This window comes from Eubalaena glacialis, chromosome 5 (assembly GCF_028564815.1).
Source record: "Eubalaena glacialis isolate mEubGla1 chromosome 5, mEubGla1.1.hap2.+ XY, whole genome shotgun sequence".
Lineage (NCBI taxonomy): Eukaryota > Metazoa > Chordata > Mammalia > Artiodactyla > Balaenidae > Eubalaena > Eubalaena glacialis.
In genome coordinates this window covers 41824136-41840666 of record NC_083720.1, presented here as the reverse complement: position 1 = coordinate 41840666, position 16531 = coordinate 41824136, and the positions used below count along the sequence as shown (strand labels likewise).

The 16531-nt window shown below is 39.4% G+C and overlaps 1 long non-coding RNA gene across 1 annotated transcript in view; it reads right to left on the bottom strand.

The window, feature by feature from the left end:
* Window positions 1-393: 393 nt before the first annotated feature.
* The window catches only part of LOC133092028 (uncharacterized), a 54167-nt gene continuing 38029 nt past the window's right edge, over window positions 394-16531 (bottom strand). Inside the window, exon 3 of the long non-coding RNA XR_009701011.1 lies at window positions 394-876. This is a non-coding gene — a long non-coding RNA (uncharacterized LOC133092028). The remainder of the gene's footprint in view (window positions 877-16531) is intronic.

The window sequence follows — 16531 nt, the reverse complement described above, 5'->3', positions numbered from 1 at the left end:
TGAAACTGCCATTAATGTACAGTTCCCAACCCTGAAAATTGGACTACAAAATAAATGGCTGTGCGATCATCTTTTATTTAAAATATTACTGCACCCCATCACTCTATGTCAAGGCCTGGCTTGTTTATGAGCATGCTTGATTATATAATTACATATTAGAAATCATTTGTAAGGAAAATTGATTGGTGTACTTTACAGCAAGGATTTCACCAGAAATAACCCTGTCTTTAGCTGCAGGAGTGGAAGACCAGGTTAGAAATGACAAAACAACTTCAGGAGCCTGTCACCATCTTGTTTATTCCTCATCACAGAAGAAGTAATTGCCCAAGGAACAATGAGGGACAGAAGTGTTGACTTTGAATAACTATGATCCACAAATCAGATTTTAGGCAATATTATGGGGTACTGGAAATAGTTTTCAACAGGGATTCATGAGGCTTAAGTTCTAGCTTCAACCCTGCTGGTAATTTCTAGGCAATGCTCAGCCTCCTGAAATCTCCATTCCTCTGTCAATAAAATGGGAATTCAACAGTGGGTTGCTGAGGCTAAGAGGAAGGCAGTGTCCACACAGATTCAGGGGAGATGAACAGAATCTCAGGCTTAGGTGAGCATCACTCAAGACTAGAAGATCGATGGATGATGAGTGGATGGCTAGCACTTGGTGGTCCCTCCTTGCAGGTCCAGGGTCCCAGATGGAGGCTTTCCATTCCTCTCTCTCATGCTTTCCTGTCTCTTCCCCAGCCTGGGACCACTTTTTTTTCCATGATCTCTGCCAATAGGAAAATTTGTCCTGTAAAAAAGTGCCTCTACATCTTTTCTGTGGCAAGAGTTTGTAGCCTTTGTTTCTAGTTCTGCAGATTATTTGTGTCTAGTGATCTGGGAATGAAGAAAGTACACCAGTTAAAACCTCAAAATATTACCAGTCCAAGGAAATAGAATAACAATAACAACAATAATACTAATGATACCTGTCCTTCCGAAAGTATTGGCTTCTCCTGAGGAACAAATGCCATGAAACGAGAATTGTCAGAACTGTTGAAGTGATTCTTTGGCTTAAAGGAGTTTTTTTTTTTTTTCTTTAATTACTTTTTCTTGGATTTTTTTTTTTATTTCCTGAAGTAATTTAGATTAGTTGCAGAAAACAAATGGGAATACACATGAGGAAAATAGAGGAAGAAGAAGAAGGAGAAGGAGAAGGAGGAGGAGGGGGAGGAGAAGAAGAAGAAGAAAAAGAAGAAGGAGGAGGAGGAGGAGAAGGAGAAAGAGAAGGAGGAGGAGGAGAAGAAGAAGGGGAAGGAGGAGGAGGAGGGAGAGGAGACGGGGAGGGGGGAGGGGAGAGGGGAGGGGGAGGAGCAGGAGAAGGAGAAGAAGGGGAAGGAGAAGAAAAAGAAGAAGAAGAAGGTGGTGGAGGAGAAGGAGGTAAAGAAGGAGGAGAAGGAGGAGGAGAATAAAGGGGGGAGGAGGGGAAAATGAAAGAGGGATGAAGAGGGAGAGAGAGAGAAAAAGAGAAGAGAAGAGAAGAGGGGAAGAGAGGAGAGGAGAGGAGAGAAGAGAAGGGAACAATTTATAATCCCTCTTCATAATTCCTCCATTGAAAGTGAACCACCATTAACATTTTAAGGCATCTTCTCATATTTTTTCCTATGAATGCAAAATAAAAATTTACAAGAGTGGAATCACATTGTAATATTGTACTATTACCTGCATTTTTAACTCCACTATATATCAAAAATAACTTCCCATTTTATAACATATTTCTTTGCACCATTTTGAACAGTTGTGTTGTATTCCATTGTGTATATGCATTCTAATTCATAAACATGCTGGAAACTTCTTGGTCACCATATCTTTGCACATGTTCTTACTTGTTTCCAGTTTCCTGGCATTTTTCTAAGAATGTTACTGCTGTTATGCAAAACATAACAACTGTAACCAGACCAAAGATTCTCTTGGAAAGCAGATATGTTGAAAAGTTTGCAAATGAGCCCTTTCCTTATAAACTCATTCGTCTCTTCTACCAGGTTACAAGTTCTTTCAGACAATTGCCTCCACTTGCTGTAACACGTTTGTGATCTTCCTGAGAGCAGCTATGATACTTTACTTGCCTCCCCAATACCAGTGCCCATGCTAGGGTCCAGCACATAGTTTACACTTCAATAAATAATTGTCAAAATGAACTAAACTAAATCCTTCCCCCTCATCCTGCAAGTCTCAACTCAGAAATCACCTGATTTTTCTATGAATGCATAGCTCATGTTTTCCACTACAGTATTTTATTCATATCCTCTAGCGTTTATCACAATAGATTTGCTGTGTCTGCATAGATTTCTTTCTCTACATGCTTATTCCCAGCACCTAGAAGATTCTGACATAAAATAACAGAATTAACAGCCAGAGATTTTTTGTTTTTTTGGTTTTTGGGGGGGTTTTTTTTTTGCAGCTAGCATAAAATCATACACAATGTTGATACTTAATGAATGCTTGCTGAACTGAATTGAATTGAACTGAACTGAGCTGAATTGGTGCTAGGATTTCCAACAGCAGAACTGAATAAATTGCTACCTCTTTATCTCTAGTTTGAACCTTAATGATCTTACTGAAGTCCAATGATGGATGAGTACAACATGAACTGTTCCCCCTTTATCACCTTTCAAAACCAAAAATGCTGACACTTTTCATGCCCTCTTGATTTTTTTCCTTCTTACAAAGGATAAGGTCAGACATGGTTTAGTTGCAGTGATTGTATTGATTTCATTCTGGAGATGCAATTGGATCTTCCCCTTGCAGAAGATTGTCATTGCCTTTTACTTGGAGAGACAGATACTGACCATGGGATGTTTTAGGGAAAGTCAAGACTCAGTATTCAGATGACCAAACCAGTGAGCTGAAATTTTTACCCCAGCATAGCTAACCCTCATCATCTTGTGGGATGGGCTCTTTCATGTCATTTCCAAAAAGCAAAGAAATAGTAAATTATTTAACCTTTTAACTCAAATCAAATCTGTATCCTTTTCAAGCTCATCATTGTTATCACAAGTCATGTATGTAGGACACCAAAGAATAATGAGGATAAGAACTAACTGAGTGAGCAAATCTGGGATGAATAAGAGTATAAGTCTTTACCTTCGAACAGGGCTGCCAAGTGTATAAAACACTGTTGTAACCAATGGCCCAATTGTCTTTGAAAACATTCCTACAAGAAAGAGTATATTTATCCCCATTTTACAAAAGGGAAAACCAAGGCTCAGAAAGCATAAAGAACAAACTGAAAATAACAGAGTTGGTCTAATGTCAAAACCCTTGCTCTTTCTACAATATCTTTCTACTATATGATTTAGCTTTTGTGAAATGAAACTGTTCATAAACACTTTTATTTTTAACATCTTTATTGGAGTATAATCACGTTACAATGTTGTTTTAGCCTCTGCTGTACAACAAACTGAATCAGCTATATGTATACATATATCCCCATATCTCCTCCCTCTTGCACCTCCCTTCCCCCCTCCCTATCCCACCCCTCTAGGTGGTCACAAAACACCAAGCTGATCTCCCTGTGCTATGCAGCTGCTTCCAACTTAGCTATCTATTTTACATTTGGTAGTGTATATATATGAATGCTACCCTCTCACTTCGTCCCAGCTTACCCTTCCCCTTCCCCGTGTCCTCAAGTTCATTCTCTACCTCTGCGTCTTTATTCCTGTCCTACCCCTAGGGTCATCAGAATAATTTTTTTTTTTTTTTTTTTTAGATTCCATATATATGTGTTAGCATACGGTATTTGTTTTTCTCTTTCTGACTTACTTCACTCTGTATGAAAGACTTGAGGTCCATCCACCTCACTACAAATAACTCAATTTTGTTTCTTTTTATGGCTGAGTAATACACCATTGTATATATGTGCCACATCTTCTTTATCCATTCATCTGTCGATGGACACTTAGGTTGCTTCCATGTCCTGGCTGTTGTAATAGTGCTGCAATGAACACTGTGGTACAAGACCCTTTTTGAATTATGGTTTTTTCAGGGTATATGTCCAGTAGTGGGATTGCTGGGTCATAGGGTAGCTCTATTTTTAGTTTTTTAACGAACCTCCATACTGTTCTCCATAGTGCCTGTATCAATTTACATTCCCATCAACACTGCAAAAGGGTTCCCTTTTCTCCACACTCTCTCCAACATTTATTGTTTGTAGATTTTTTGATGATAGCCATTCTGACTGGTGTGAGGTGATACCTCACTGTGGTTTTGATTTGCATTTCTCTAATGATTAGTGATGTTGAGCATCCTTTCATGTGTTTGTTGGCAATCTGTATATCTTCTTTGGAGAAATGTCTATTTAGGTCTTCTGTCCATTTTTGGATTGGGTTGTTTGTATTTTTGATACTGAGCTGCATGGGCTGCTTGTATATTTTGCAGATTAATCCTTTGTCAGTTGCTTCATTTGCAAATATTTTCTCCCATTCTGAGCATTTTCTTTTCATCTTGTTTATGGTTTCCTTTGCTGTACAAAAGCTTTTAAGTTTCATTAGGTCTCAGTTGTTTATTTTTGGTTTTATTTCCATTTTGCTAGGGGGTGGGTCATAAAGGATCTTGCTGTGATTTATGTCATAGAGTGTTCTGCCTATCTTTTCCTCTAAGAGTTTAATAGTGTCTGGCCTTACATTTAGGTCTTTAATCCATTTTGAGTTTATTTTTGTGTATGGTGTTAGGGAGTGTTCTAATTTCATTCTTTTACATGTAGCTGTCCAGTTTTCCCTGCACCACTTATTGAAAAGGCTGTCTTTTCTCCAGTGTATATTCTTGCCTCCTTTATCCAAGATAAGGTGACCATAGGTGCGTGGGTTTATCTCTGGGCTTTCTATCCTGTTCCATTGATCTATATTTCTGTTTTTGTGCCAGTACCATGCTGTCTGATTACTGTAGCTTTGTAGTATAGTTTGAAGTCAGGGAGCCTGATTCCTCCAGCTCCGTTTTTCTTTCTCAATATTGCTTTGGCTACTCGGGGTCTTTTGTGTTTCCATACAAATTGTGAAATTTTTTGCGCTAGTTCTGTGAAAAATGCCATTGGTAGTTTGATAGGGATTGCATTGAATCTGTAGATTGCTTTGGATAGTATAGTCATTTTCACAATGTTGATTCTTCCAATCCAAGAACATGGTATATCTCTCTATCCATTTGTATCATCTTTAATTTCTTTCATCAGTGTCTTGTAGTTTTCTGCATACAGGTTTTTTGTCTCCTTAGGTAGGTTTATTCCTAGGTATTTTATTCTTTTTGTTGCAATGGCAAATGGGAGTGTTTCTTACATTCTCGTTCAGATTCTTCATCATTAGTGTATAAGAATGCAAGAAATTTCTGTGCATTAATTTTGTATCCTGCTACTTTACCAAATTCATTGATTAATTCTAGTAGTTTTCTGGTAGCATCGTTTGGATTCTCTATGTATAGTATCATGTCATCTGCAAACAGTGAGAGTTTTATTTATTTTCTGATTTGGATTTCTTTTATTGCTTTTTCCTCTCTGATTGCTGTGGCTAAAACTTCCAAAACTATGTTGAATAATAGTGGTGAGAGTGGACAATCTTGTCTTGTTCCTGATCTTAGAGGAAATGGTTTCAGTTTTTCAGCTTTGAGAATGATGCTTGCTGTGGGTTTGTCATACGAGGCCTTTATTATGTTGAGGTAGGTTCCCTATGCCCACTTTCTGGAGAGTTTTTTCATAAATGGATGTTGAATTTTGTTGAAAGATTTTTCTGCATCCATTGAGATTATCACATGGTTTTTACACCTCAGTTTGTTAATATGGTTTATCACATTGATTGATTTGCATATTGAAGCATCCTTTCATTCCTGGGATAAACCTCACTTGATCATGGCGAATGATCCTTTTAATGTGCTGTTGTGTTCTGTTCGCTAGCATTTTGTTGAGGATTTTTGCATCTATGTTCATCAGTGATATTGGTCTGTAGTTTTCTTTTTTTGTGACATCTTTGTCTGGTTTTGGTATCAGGATGATGGTGGCCTTGTAGAATGAGTTTGGGAGTATTCCTCCCTCTGCTATATTTTGGAAGAGTTTGAGAAGGTTAGGTGTTAGCTCTTCTCTAAATGTTTGATAGAATTCACCTGTGAAGCCATCTGGTCCTGGGCTTTTGTTTGTTGGAACACTTTTAATCACAGTTTCGATTTCAGTGCTTGTGATTAGTCTGTTCATATTTTCTATTTCTTCCTGCTTCAGTTTCGGAAGACTGTGGTTTTCTAAGAATTTGTCCATTTCTTCCAGCTTGTCCATTTTATTGGCATATAGTTGCTTGTTGTAATCTCTCATGATCCTTTGTATTTCTTCACTGTCAGTTGTTACTCTCCTTTTTCATTTCTAATTCTGTTGATTTGAATTCTCCCTTTTTTTCTTGATGAGTCTGGCTAATGGTTTATCAATTTTGTTTATCTTTTCAAAGAACCAGCTTTTAGTTTTATTGATCTTTGCTATGGTTTCCTTCATTTCTTTTTCATTTCTTTCTGATCTGATCTTTATGATTTCTTTCCTTCTGCTAACTTTTGGGGTTTTTTGTTCTTCTTTCTCTAATTGCTTTAGGTGTAAGGTTAGGTTGTTTATTTGAGATGTTTCTTGTTTCTTGAGGTAGGATTGTATTGCTATAAACTTCCCTCTTAGAACTGCTTTTGTTGCATCCCATAGGTTTTGGGTTGCTATGTTTTCATTGCCATTTGTTTCTAGGTATTTTTTTTATTTCTTCTTTGATTTCTTCAGTGATCTCTTGGTTATTTAGTAGTGTATTGTTTAGTCTCCATGTATTTGTATTTTTTACAGATTTTTTTCCTGTAATTGATATCTAGTCTCATAGCATTGTGGTCAGAAATGATACTTGATACGATTTCAACTTTCTTAAATTTACCAAGGCTTGATTTGTGACCCAACATATGATCTATCCTGGAGAATGTTCCATGAACACTTTAGAAAGTGTATTCTGTTGTTTTTGATGGAATGTCCTATAAATATCAATTAAGTCCATCTTGTTTAATTTGTCATTTAAAGCCTGTGTTTCCGTATTTATTTTCATTTTAGATGACCTGTCCATTGGTGAAAGTGGGGTGTTAAAGTCCCCTACTATTATTGTGTTACTGTTGATTTCCCCTTTTATAGCTGTTAGCATTTGCCATAAACACTTTTCTATGTAGCATCTCATCCGATACAACTCTCCAACTATTGGGAGTACTAGCTGCTGATGGTTCACAGCTGATTTCTTCCCCATGACCTTTGGCATAGGTGAGCTGCCTCGTGCCATGTTACACTTCTTCCTCAGGTATAGCCTACATCCAGTGACTAGGAGATATGGAGGATACAGACCCAGCTGCCACCTAGATTTGTAACAATTCTGAAGGGCCATCCCAGATCCAAAACTCCCTATGAAATCATCTGAGACCTCTACTGCAAATGCACTACCTTTCCCCTCTGACCTCACTCCCTCTCTGTTGTTGTTGCAAAAGTACTCCTCAATAAACTCCCTATACATAAATCTTTATCTCAGGATGTTTCTCAGGGAACACAAACTGGGACAGTGCTAGGAGTGGTCTAAGGAACAGATTTTAAAGTGGGACTTTGGAGCTGGATCACCTGCCTGCTGGTGAGGTGATGAGGGCTCCATCGCAAGTGGTAGATGAAATACTAATAGCCCTAGACAGTTGTTACAATTTTCACCTGTAGAGAACAGAGACAGAATATTCGTGAATGTTGGTGGAACTAGCAGGGGTAATATGTCAAGTGTTGCAAATGTTTGAGAAAAGCAATATTTACAAGGACTGTGGAAGTGGATGACTTTTGCTGGGGGATGCATTAGAGAAGGGTTGAAGATGCTCAATCACAAATTTAAGGAGTTCCACATCAAGATGATGACTATGTGAGGATTCCAGCCAATAGTGACTTAAAACAAGGAGCTATCCTGCCCCTGGGGCCCCTAGATCAGGAATGGAGCGATTTTTACTTCCTGACAGGCAGGGTCAATGCCCCTACCTAGCCTTGAAGTAGTTACAGAAGGTGGACCATCTCCCCTCTGCTTCCCATAAGAATATGGGAGTAAAATCTCTGTGGGGGAATGAAGCACAAGGGAAGGAGGCAGAGCACAACCTTTAAAAGAATGACATAACCATAGGACATGACAAAAACTGGTTAGAACCAACTAGGTCCAAGATGACCGAAGATTCAACTTCCAGTGGACCTTGAGCCTTATTATATGCACACTGTAATACATTAGCATCTAAATGACACACCCACAGGTGCCATGATAGTCCTGAGGCTAACCATAAAAGGCTAAAGAGTGGGCAGTGACCCAATTCCTGGAAATCTCTGCCCCTTCCCCAAATAGTTGGAATAATCCTCCCACTCATTAGCGTATGAAATTACCCAGCCCACAAAAACTAACCACACCATATTTTGGGGCCTCTCGCCTTCTGAGATGGCCCACACTCTGTCTGTGGCATGTGTTTCTCTCTAAATAAATCCACTTCTTACCTATCAAAACAAGAACAAAAACAAACAAACAAACAAAAACAAATTTAAGGCAATGTGCAAAACCCAGAGAGCCTCCTTGGCAGCATACAGATTCTTCATCTTCTGCAGCCAAAGGACAGAAAAAACTAAGGCTCAGACCCAGGATGTAAGTAGAGGGGAAATGGAGCTCAGAGAAGTTTGAATTCTCAACCCTGGCACATCTGCTCTGCTATGTCAGAGCTCTGATTAGAAAGGAGTGGGACTCCGACATGCAGGACGGAGACCTTGGTGTCAATGCCCTCAGAAATCTTCAATCTGCAGATTCTCCTGACACCTGTGGACTTGGAGAAGTGGCCCATTCCTCCATGTTAAACCCTAGTTCTCCTCCCCTTGCTTAAATATGATGCAGAGGTCTCTGCATTGCAAGATAACTTGAGCCCACTCCCCAATCCCAGGTGTGCCTCCATCTCCCCACCCAGCCACCAGACCAATAACTAAGGTCAAATCACAATATCATTCAGCCAGGAAAGTGCTTAGCCTGCTAAGCGAGGAAAGAAATTATACTCTGAAGGAGCTGCAGGACCTGGTCAACATGTACTGGCAGCTTCTGGGTGAGTATGTACAGGACTGGATCAGAGGGTACGGGATCCGGGTGGGTGTGGGTGAAATATAAAGACAGATAAAGGAGATTTTGTTGATATTGTCACCTACTCTGTAACATTGGATTTGCCAGGATTAAGACAAATCTCGGGACCCAGGGTAGATCCTCAACTTCATATATAAGAACATGGGATGCTACATGTAACTGAGGAGGACATGAAAGTTATTGTAGCTTTTCAAAGTGTTGATCAAATAATGGGTTTGTACTATAACACAAGATGCTACATGTCTATATATAAAGAGAAAATCTAAGTGGCTGCAAGGTAGGAAGGCCAAGTATGGACCAAGAAATCAACCAAGAGAAAATTTAAGGCAACCCATGGGCACAGAGTACTCAAAGGGGACAGAAATTTTCAAAAAGCAATCTGATTCTTACACTCTTATCAGTCAAATTCAGATTAGAGCAGACAATAACAATCCAGATGCAACAAAAACTCCTGGAAGAGTTTCAGAGGTGAAAGAAAATTTTCTTCATGTGGTATTTAAAAGCAGTCAATTTAATGACTAGGGTATTTTAATTGTTTTGGGGTTTTTTTTGTTTTGTTTCTGCTTTTAACCTTAACAAAATATGTATACTCATAGCTATGTCTAAAAAAATTTTAAACAGTTAATTATACTATTGGGTAAACATAGAAATAAGTATTGTGAAATGAAGCAATGTGTACAGATACTTTGACCCAGCGACTCCACTTCTGGAAATATAACATACAGATAGATATCTTACCGATATCCATGCCCCTGTGTGTGAGAATATATGTAGAAGGACATTCACTGTAGCATGGTTTGCATTGGCCAAGGAAGAAAAAGAGTAAAACAACTAAATCTGTGAGGCTAATTAAAGTATGCCACACTAATATGATAGAATACCAGCCAGCTCTCCCTTTAAAAATGTAAGTTAGATCATTGTGCTGATAGCTCCAAGATACAGTTTTAACTGAAAAACAAAAAAAAAAAGTACAGAACCATTCTGCCTCAAGTTTGTTTCAAGTTGTATGTATGTGTTTTTGTATGAATTCACACAAGAAGTTTCTGGATAAATACAAAATCAATATTAGTGCTGACCTCTCTTCAGTTTATTTAAACCACTGTTTAAATGTCTCATCCTGTTCATTTATCAAATTATTTTTAAATAATAGAAAGGTAATGTTTTAGGTGAAAAAAAGAGAACCAAGAAATCCAAACTAATTTTAAATGGTAACATAGTATGTTGACTAGCATTGGAAAGTAATTCTCATGGCTGAGCAAGGTGAGCAAAGCTGAGAAAATTGGTTCGAAGTTCAAACTCATAACAAGGAATCAAGTAACCAGCAGTCACTGGCCTTGACAGATAAACATCATGTACAAGAAGCGTTGATCCTCAGCCTGATCACAGAACAAAACAAGACAAAGTTTTGGCTATATTCCCATGACACTGAAGTGTCTAATGAAAACAAAAGCACACAGCTCAAGACCTAGTTACTCTGCCCTCATGATACGATGTCTCAATCTGGAGACATAATATGGACTACAGACTGGTTTTTAAATTTCCATGTGGGCATCTAGAATGGGGAAAAAAAGAGAGACATTGGCCATTATTAAGAATTCCAGTAGGTGACACTTAGGAGAGAATGTCTTCTTCTTTCAAGCTCTTGATTATAACAAAAAGGGAATTCAGAAAGGGTTAATATTCTCCAGAACCAACTGAATTTACCTGTGCCATGTTGAATGCTTAAGTTCCCAAACAGGATCAGCATAACTTAGCAGAAACGCCAAAAAATTCGAGGTCAGAAAAGCTGGTTTCAAGCCTCAGGCATAATAATAATGCTAAGTCACTTAAACTTTAGACCTCAATTCTTTAATGAAAGAGGACTATAAAATTTCACAGGTAACTTAGGTATTAAATAGAAAGCAAAGGAGTCTAATATTCATGTCCACTTGCAGAATGAGACAGATCATGGACACACACATGTGGGCACACACATGAACACACACACACACTTTCGACAAAATTTTAGAATGTTCTTAAACTCCATAAAACCTATTCATAGACTCTCGATAAGAATCTCTACAAACATCATATCATCTACTCATTCTTATGAAAGATACAATGTCAATGTTTAATCAAAACAACATATATATATGTGTATATGTGCTCCATGTAGCAAAGATATATTTCATAAACTCTTATTTCTTTCTCCAAAGGATTGACAATCACCTCATTTCAGACACCCACATAACAGCTAGTGATAATGGCAACTTCTACTTTTGAGGGATTACCCAGCACCTATCAAATGTTTGCACACAGATCCCAAGAATCCTAACCGCATAGTTAATAACATTTTCATATGTTGCTTCTCTTTTGAATCCAACTGCTAAAGAAAAAAATCCTAAAAAAGCCTATCCAAGGAATGTAAAAGGAATGTATATGCTTTTCAACAAATTCATTTAAATATCCATATTATGGGATACTTATCCCTCTATCCATCTTTTACTTAGTGTTCCTATCAGCCACAGGGCAATTACCAATGCATACATTTCTTATTATTTTCTCTTACATTTCTTTCAGTTGAAATTAAGCTTCACAGACTAACATCTTCTATCATAGTCACATTGCCTTTTCACATGTCAGACTTGATCTTTTTCCCTGAATTTTACGAAGTGATATTTATGTTCAATTTCAATTTTAAAGAAAAAATAATTTATAAAGTCTCTTCTAAGCTTTAACATATCATAGTGCCACACTTTTCTTCATGCCATGTCCTCTTCTTTCTCTCTCCACTTCACCCCACATACACTCTGCTGTCTATCAAACTCCTATGTAATTAAAATGAGCCTTAGTGAAAAAAATCCCATGAGGACTGCTCCTTTTGGACTCTTCTACGTACAACAAAAAATGCTTTTCCCCTTTTTTCATTGAGTGGAGGAAATGATTTTGACTAACCATAGAGGATGCTCTTAGACAGGGAAAGAGGGATGAAGAGTTGGTTTTGTTTCATGCATGCCAAAGGCAGCTATGGAATTTGAGCTGTCATCACAGCCCTCAGGCTATTGGTCTACCTTGGGATGTTAAAGGTGAAATGTCTGCTCTTCCCTCATGGAGGGCCATCCACCCCTCTCTCCATGAAGAAGGGGATAAAGGCTGCTTATCAAAACCTGTTTATTCTATTTATCAAGAGTAGGAGAGAGATTGAGAGGCTTCCCTGGGATGCTTCCATGCTCTGGCTTATCTGCTCTTCCATCAGGAAGAAAGCTTTTGCTGCCTGATCCATCTTCCTCCCAAGTTTCTTCTGCATGTGAGAAAGGGGCAAGGTACCTGGAGTGCAGCTGGTCTACTGCATACAAAAGCAACCAAAAATACTCATGTCCAGGACACTCACTTTTGGGTAGTTGATTCTCACCCTGACATAGCTGCATGTGGCCAGATAAGGTCCATGAGCCCCAGTTCCACACATCACTGCATCCCCATCACTGTGCCACACTTCTCACCCACCCTTTAGAACACAGCTCAAGCATCCCCTCCTCTCAGAAGTATTTCCTCAGACATCCCATCCCCCAGCTGGGTCTGGTGCTCTCTTTCTGGGCTTTCACTTTGTGCTGTCTTTGCATCCGCTTCACACCATGAGTACAATCCTTATTACACTACATTGCAATCTTGTCTGTTTCCCTCAATAGACTGTGAGCTTGGTTCTGAATCCCAGTTAAGAAAGTAGATCAATTTAACTGAATGGTCACAATGTGCCAGGTATGATGCAAAATACTTCATATAGATTAGCTCATTGATTTCTCCCACCAAACACATTACTACCCCCACATTTTACAGATAAGAAAACTCACATTGGGAGAATTTAAGTAACTTGCACAAGGTCACACAACTAGAGTCAGGATTTGAACCCAAGCAGCCCAATGCCTAACCTACATTTTTAACCACTATACTACCATCACCTCCCTTTAAGACATGGAATTCTAAAGGCTGAAGAGCAGTCCACTGGGTGGGCAATGGAGAGCAGGTATTCTGGACTCAATAACCTACAGATGTAAAGGCTCAAAAGTACAAAGTCAGATGATGTTTATGAGACAGCAGTGGCTGGTGAGTCAGCAAACTAGGTGAGAAAAATGTCTTGAAAAATTTGTTTTTCCAAAATAAAGGATTTAGAACTTAAACTTCATCCTTTAACCACCTGGGAGTCATTGAGGGTTTTAAGTAGAAATGGGACAAGATTATATTTATATTTTAGAAAGATATTTTTGTTGGCAGTGTGGATGATTTAAGAGAATAGAATTTAAAAGTTGCACTGAGCAATAAAACAATGACTATTATGTGTCAGGCATTGTACCAGGTTCTGGACTGGGAGACACGAGGTGGAGGATAGTATAAGAATGAGGAATAATGATCCCTAACCTCAAGACATTTGCAGAGTGGAAATGAAAGGAGACATACACAATGACAAAAGACAATTCATGACTACACATTAAGTGAGGGCACTAGTTAAAATACGAACAGGGGCTTCCCTGGTGGCGCAGTGGTTGAGAGTCTGCCTGCTAGTGCAGGGGACACGGGTTCGCGCCCTGGTCTGGGAGGATCCCACATGCCGCGGAGCAACTAGGCCCGTAAGCCACAGCTACTGAGCCTGCGCGTCTGGAGCCTGTGCTCCGCAACAAGAGAGGCCGCGACAGTGAGAGGCCCGCGCACCGCGATGAAGAGTGGCCTCTGCTTGCCACAACTAGAGAAAGCCCTAGCACAGAAACGAAGACCCAACATAGCAATCAATCAATCAATCAATAAATAAATCTTTAAAAAAAAAAAAATACGAACAAAATGCTGACAGTATGCAAAGATGAGAATGGTTATCATATGGCACCATTTCCTGCATTTCCTTCCCATGTTCTGCCAATATCCTATAAGAAGGCAAAAGGTGGAGAGAGGAACTAGGCACCATGATAAAAGCTACAGGGTGGATAAGATATGGGAAACATGTGACACAACTCCTCCATCCAGGCCCACAGAAGATATCATCCCTGAATCATGGCTCTTTCTGCAGAGTGCAGAGGTGAGCTCAGGCACCTTCTCAAATCATCATAGGCACCCACATCCAGCGGATCAGGTTGGCTTCCAAGGTAAAACTATTTGCCCCCGGAGAGAGCTAGAACTTCTAATGTGGGATGAATGGTTATAGTAAAGGGTGGCTACCTTAGAAGGAGAAAGAAGACAGGTTTCCCTCTTCAGTTTATCCTGCTGTTATTACAGGTGACCACAAGCTAGAAAGTGCTTGAAAAATGCTATTTCAATCAGGAGTTAGAAAAATAAATATCCTTTCTCTATCCCAGGCAGGACAGCCAGGCAGATGTCCATGTATAACTTTGCGGTCACTGATAGTGACTTTCCACTATGAATTGAGCCCAAGGTCTAACAGCCTATAAAGCTGCACAATTATCTGAGGGCGATTGTGTATGAGAAAAGGCAGGAAAATGACCTTTTAATTAAAGAGTGCTCAAATAAAGCCACTTTCAAAGTCCTTTCTACCCTCATGTGACTTCTATGGGTGTAATACACAGGGTGACTCCACTCTCCTCTAGAAACCTCCAGGAACATCCTCCCACTGTAACTGACCAGAGAAGAGGAAGAAGCTCCCTTTTTAACCCTTCAGGAGCTGCCTATGTAATCCTCCCAACAACCTTATGAACTTGGCAGGAACATCCGCATTTCACAGATGAGAAGAACAAGGGGCAGGTTAGTTTGGTAACTATCCCAGCGATGTCCAGCTCTGTAGCAAGACCAGGATGTGAACTCAGGTCTGCCCACCCCGAAGATGCTCCAGTCACTGCACCTTGAACTCCTTCTGTGGCTGCAGCCGTACGTTAACAGGTTCTGTCCAGGAGGCCTGTCTGGAACGCTGGGCCCACTGACTTTCACTTAAACCCGTCCTAGGCAGTAGAAATGAGATCAGCAGGAAAAATTCCCACAGTTAACCACTCTGTGAAGGAAAGAAGAGGGAAAATCCAGACTTAGCCCTTGGGAGCAAGAAAAGGAGGCTAAGGTATCTTTTTATCAATAATCCCATTCAGCTTCACCTCAAAAAACCCACATTCTGGTTTGTGTGATTCTGGCCAGTTGAGACTAACATTGGATTTTTTTTTATATCACAGGCCCAAATAACACTTTGTGGCAGAACTAAAGTCAGCCAGTATAATCCTATTTGGCTAATGCCCTTATCTAGGTGGACTGGGTTAGCACGGCCTGCCAAGAAGACTGATGAGAGTTCTGCCAATGTAAGGGGGGACGATCACATCCTTTCACTTACAGTCGTGTTTAGCAGAAAGAAAGTGAAACTTTAAAAAGCGAGATTTCCTTATTTACCTTATCATCCTTCCCTCCTGTCAAAAACAGACTTTCGTCCAGATAAAGATGGCCCAGTTGGAAAAGCAAGAGAAATAACTATTTGTTCTATGGTTTTGAGTTATAATGGGCCCAGGTCAGATGATTTAAGCATAACTGAAGGGTTCCTTCTCTATTTTTTTCTCCCAAGTTGACTTTAACTGTAACTGATGTTCACTTTATATGGTAATTCCAGAATCTTTAACTTCCCCCCATCCCTACCCCAATTCCCATGAGGATTAGACTCCACTCTTAGCTTGGAGAGAAGTGAATGGATTTGAGAGCTCTGCCGAAGTAGATTCCAGGACTTGGTAATTGATGAGATGTTAGAAGGAAGAGGAAAGAATCTAGGATGACTCCCAGGTTTCTCCACAGAGTTCCTCATCTTCTTGTTGGCATATCAAGAACAAGCAATAGCTCTGGTTCTGCACAGCAAATTGGCCTCAAAAAATGCCATTTCCCCTTGATGGTCCAGAAACTAAAACTGCACACACCTTTACATAATCAACTAAAAGAAGAGTAATATGAACATGAGTTTGTGGCAGAAAAAATATATAGATAGGCTCCTGACTTGCAGCAGGAGGGCTCAACAAAAGATAGCCCATTGTACTTTCAGGTCATTTCAATCCCAAGTATTTCTTAGTTAGAAAGACTTGTGCAGATAAAGATAAAAATTGTGGATTAGCACTTGGTTTAACTACTTTTTGCTTTGATGTGCCCAGTGTGTTTGCAAGTTTGAGAATCCTCAAGCATTCCTTACTATGTACACCTCCGTACCCCTCCTAAAACTACCCTCCCTATATATGCTTTTCTGTTTTGTTTATAAAAGCATGCACCAAAGCACAGTTCAAAATTAGTGCAAAAAAATGCATCTCTGTTTTTTTTTCCGACTTTGGTTATTATAAAAGAGTTAACAAATGTTTAATGTGTGCCTATAATATGAAGACCTGATGTAAGAAGATAGGTTAGGGTGTCCCCAGAGAAAGAGAACGAAGAATAGCTTTCTTGACATAAAA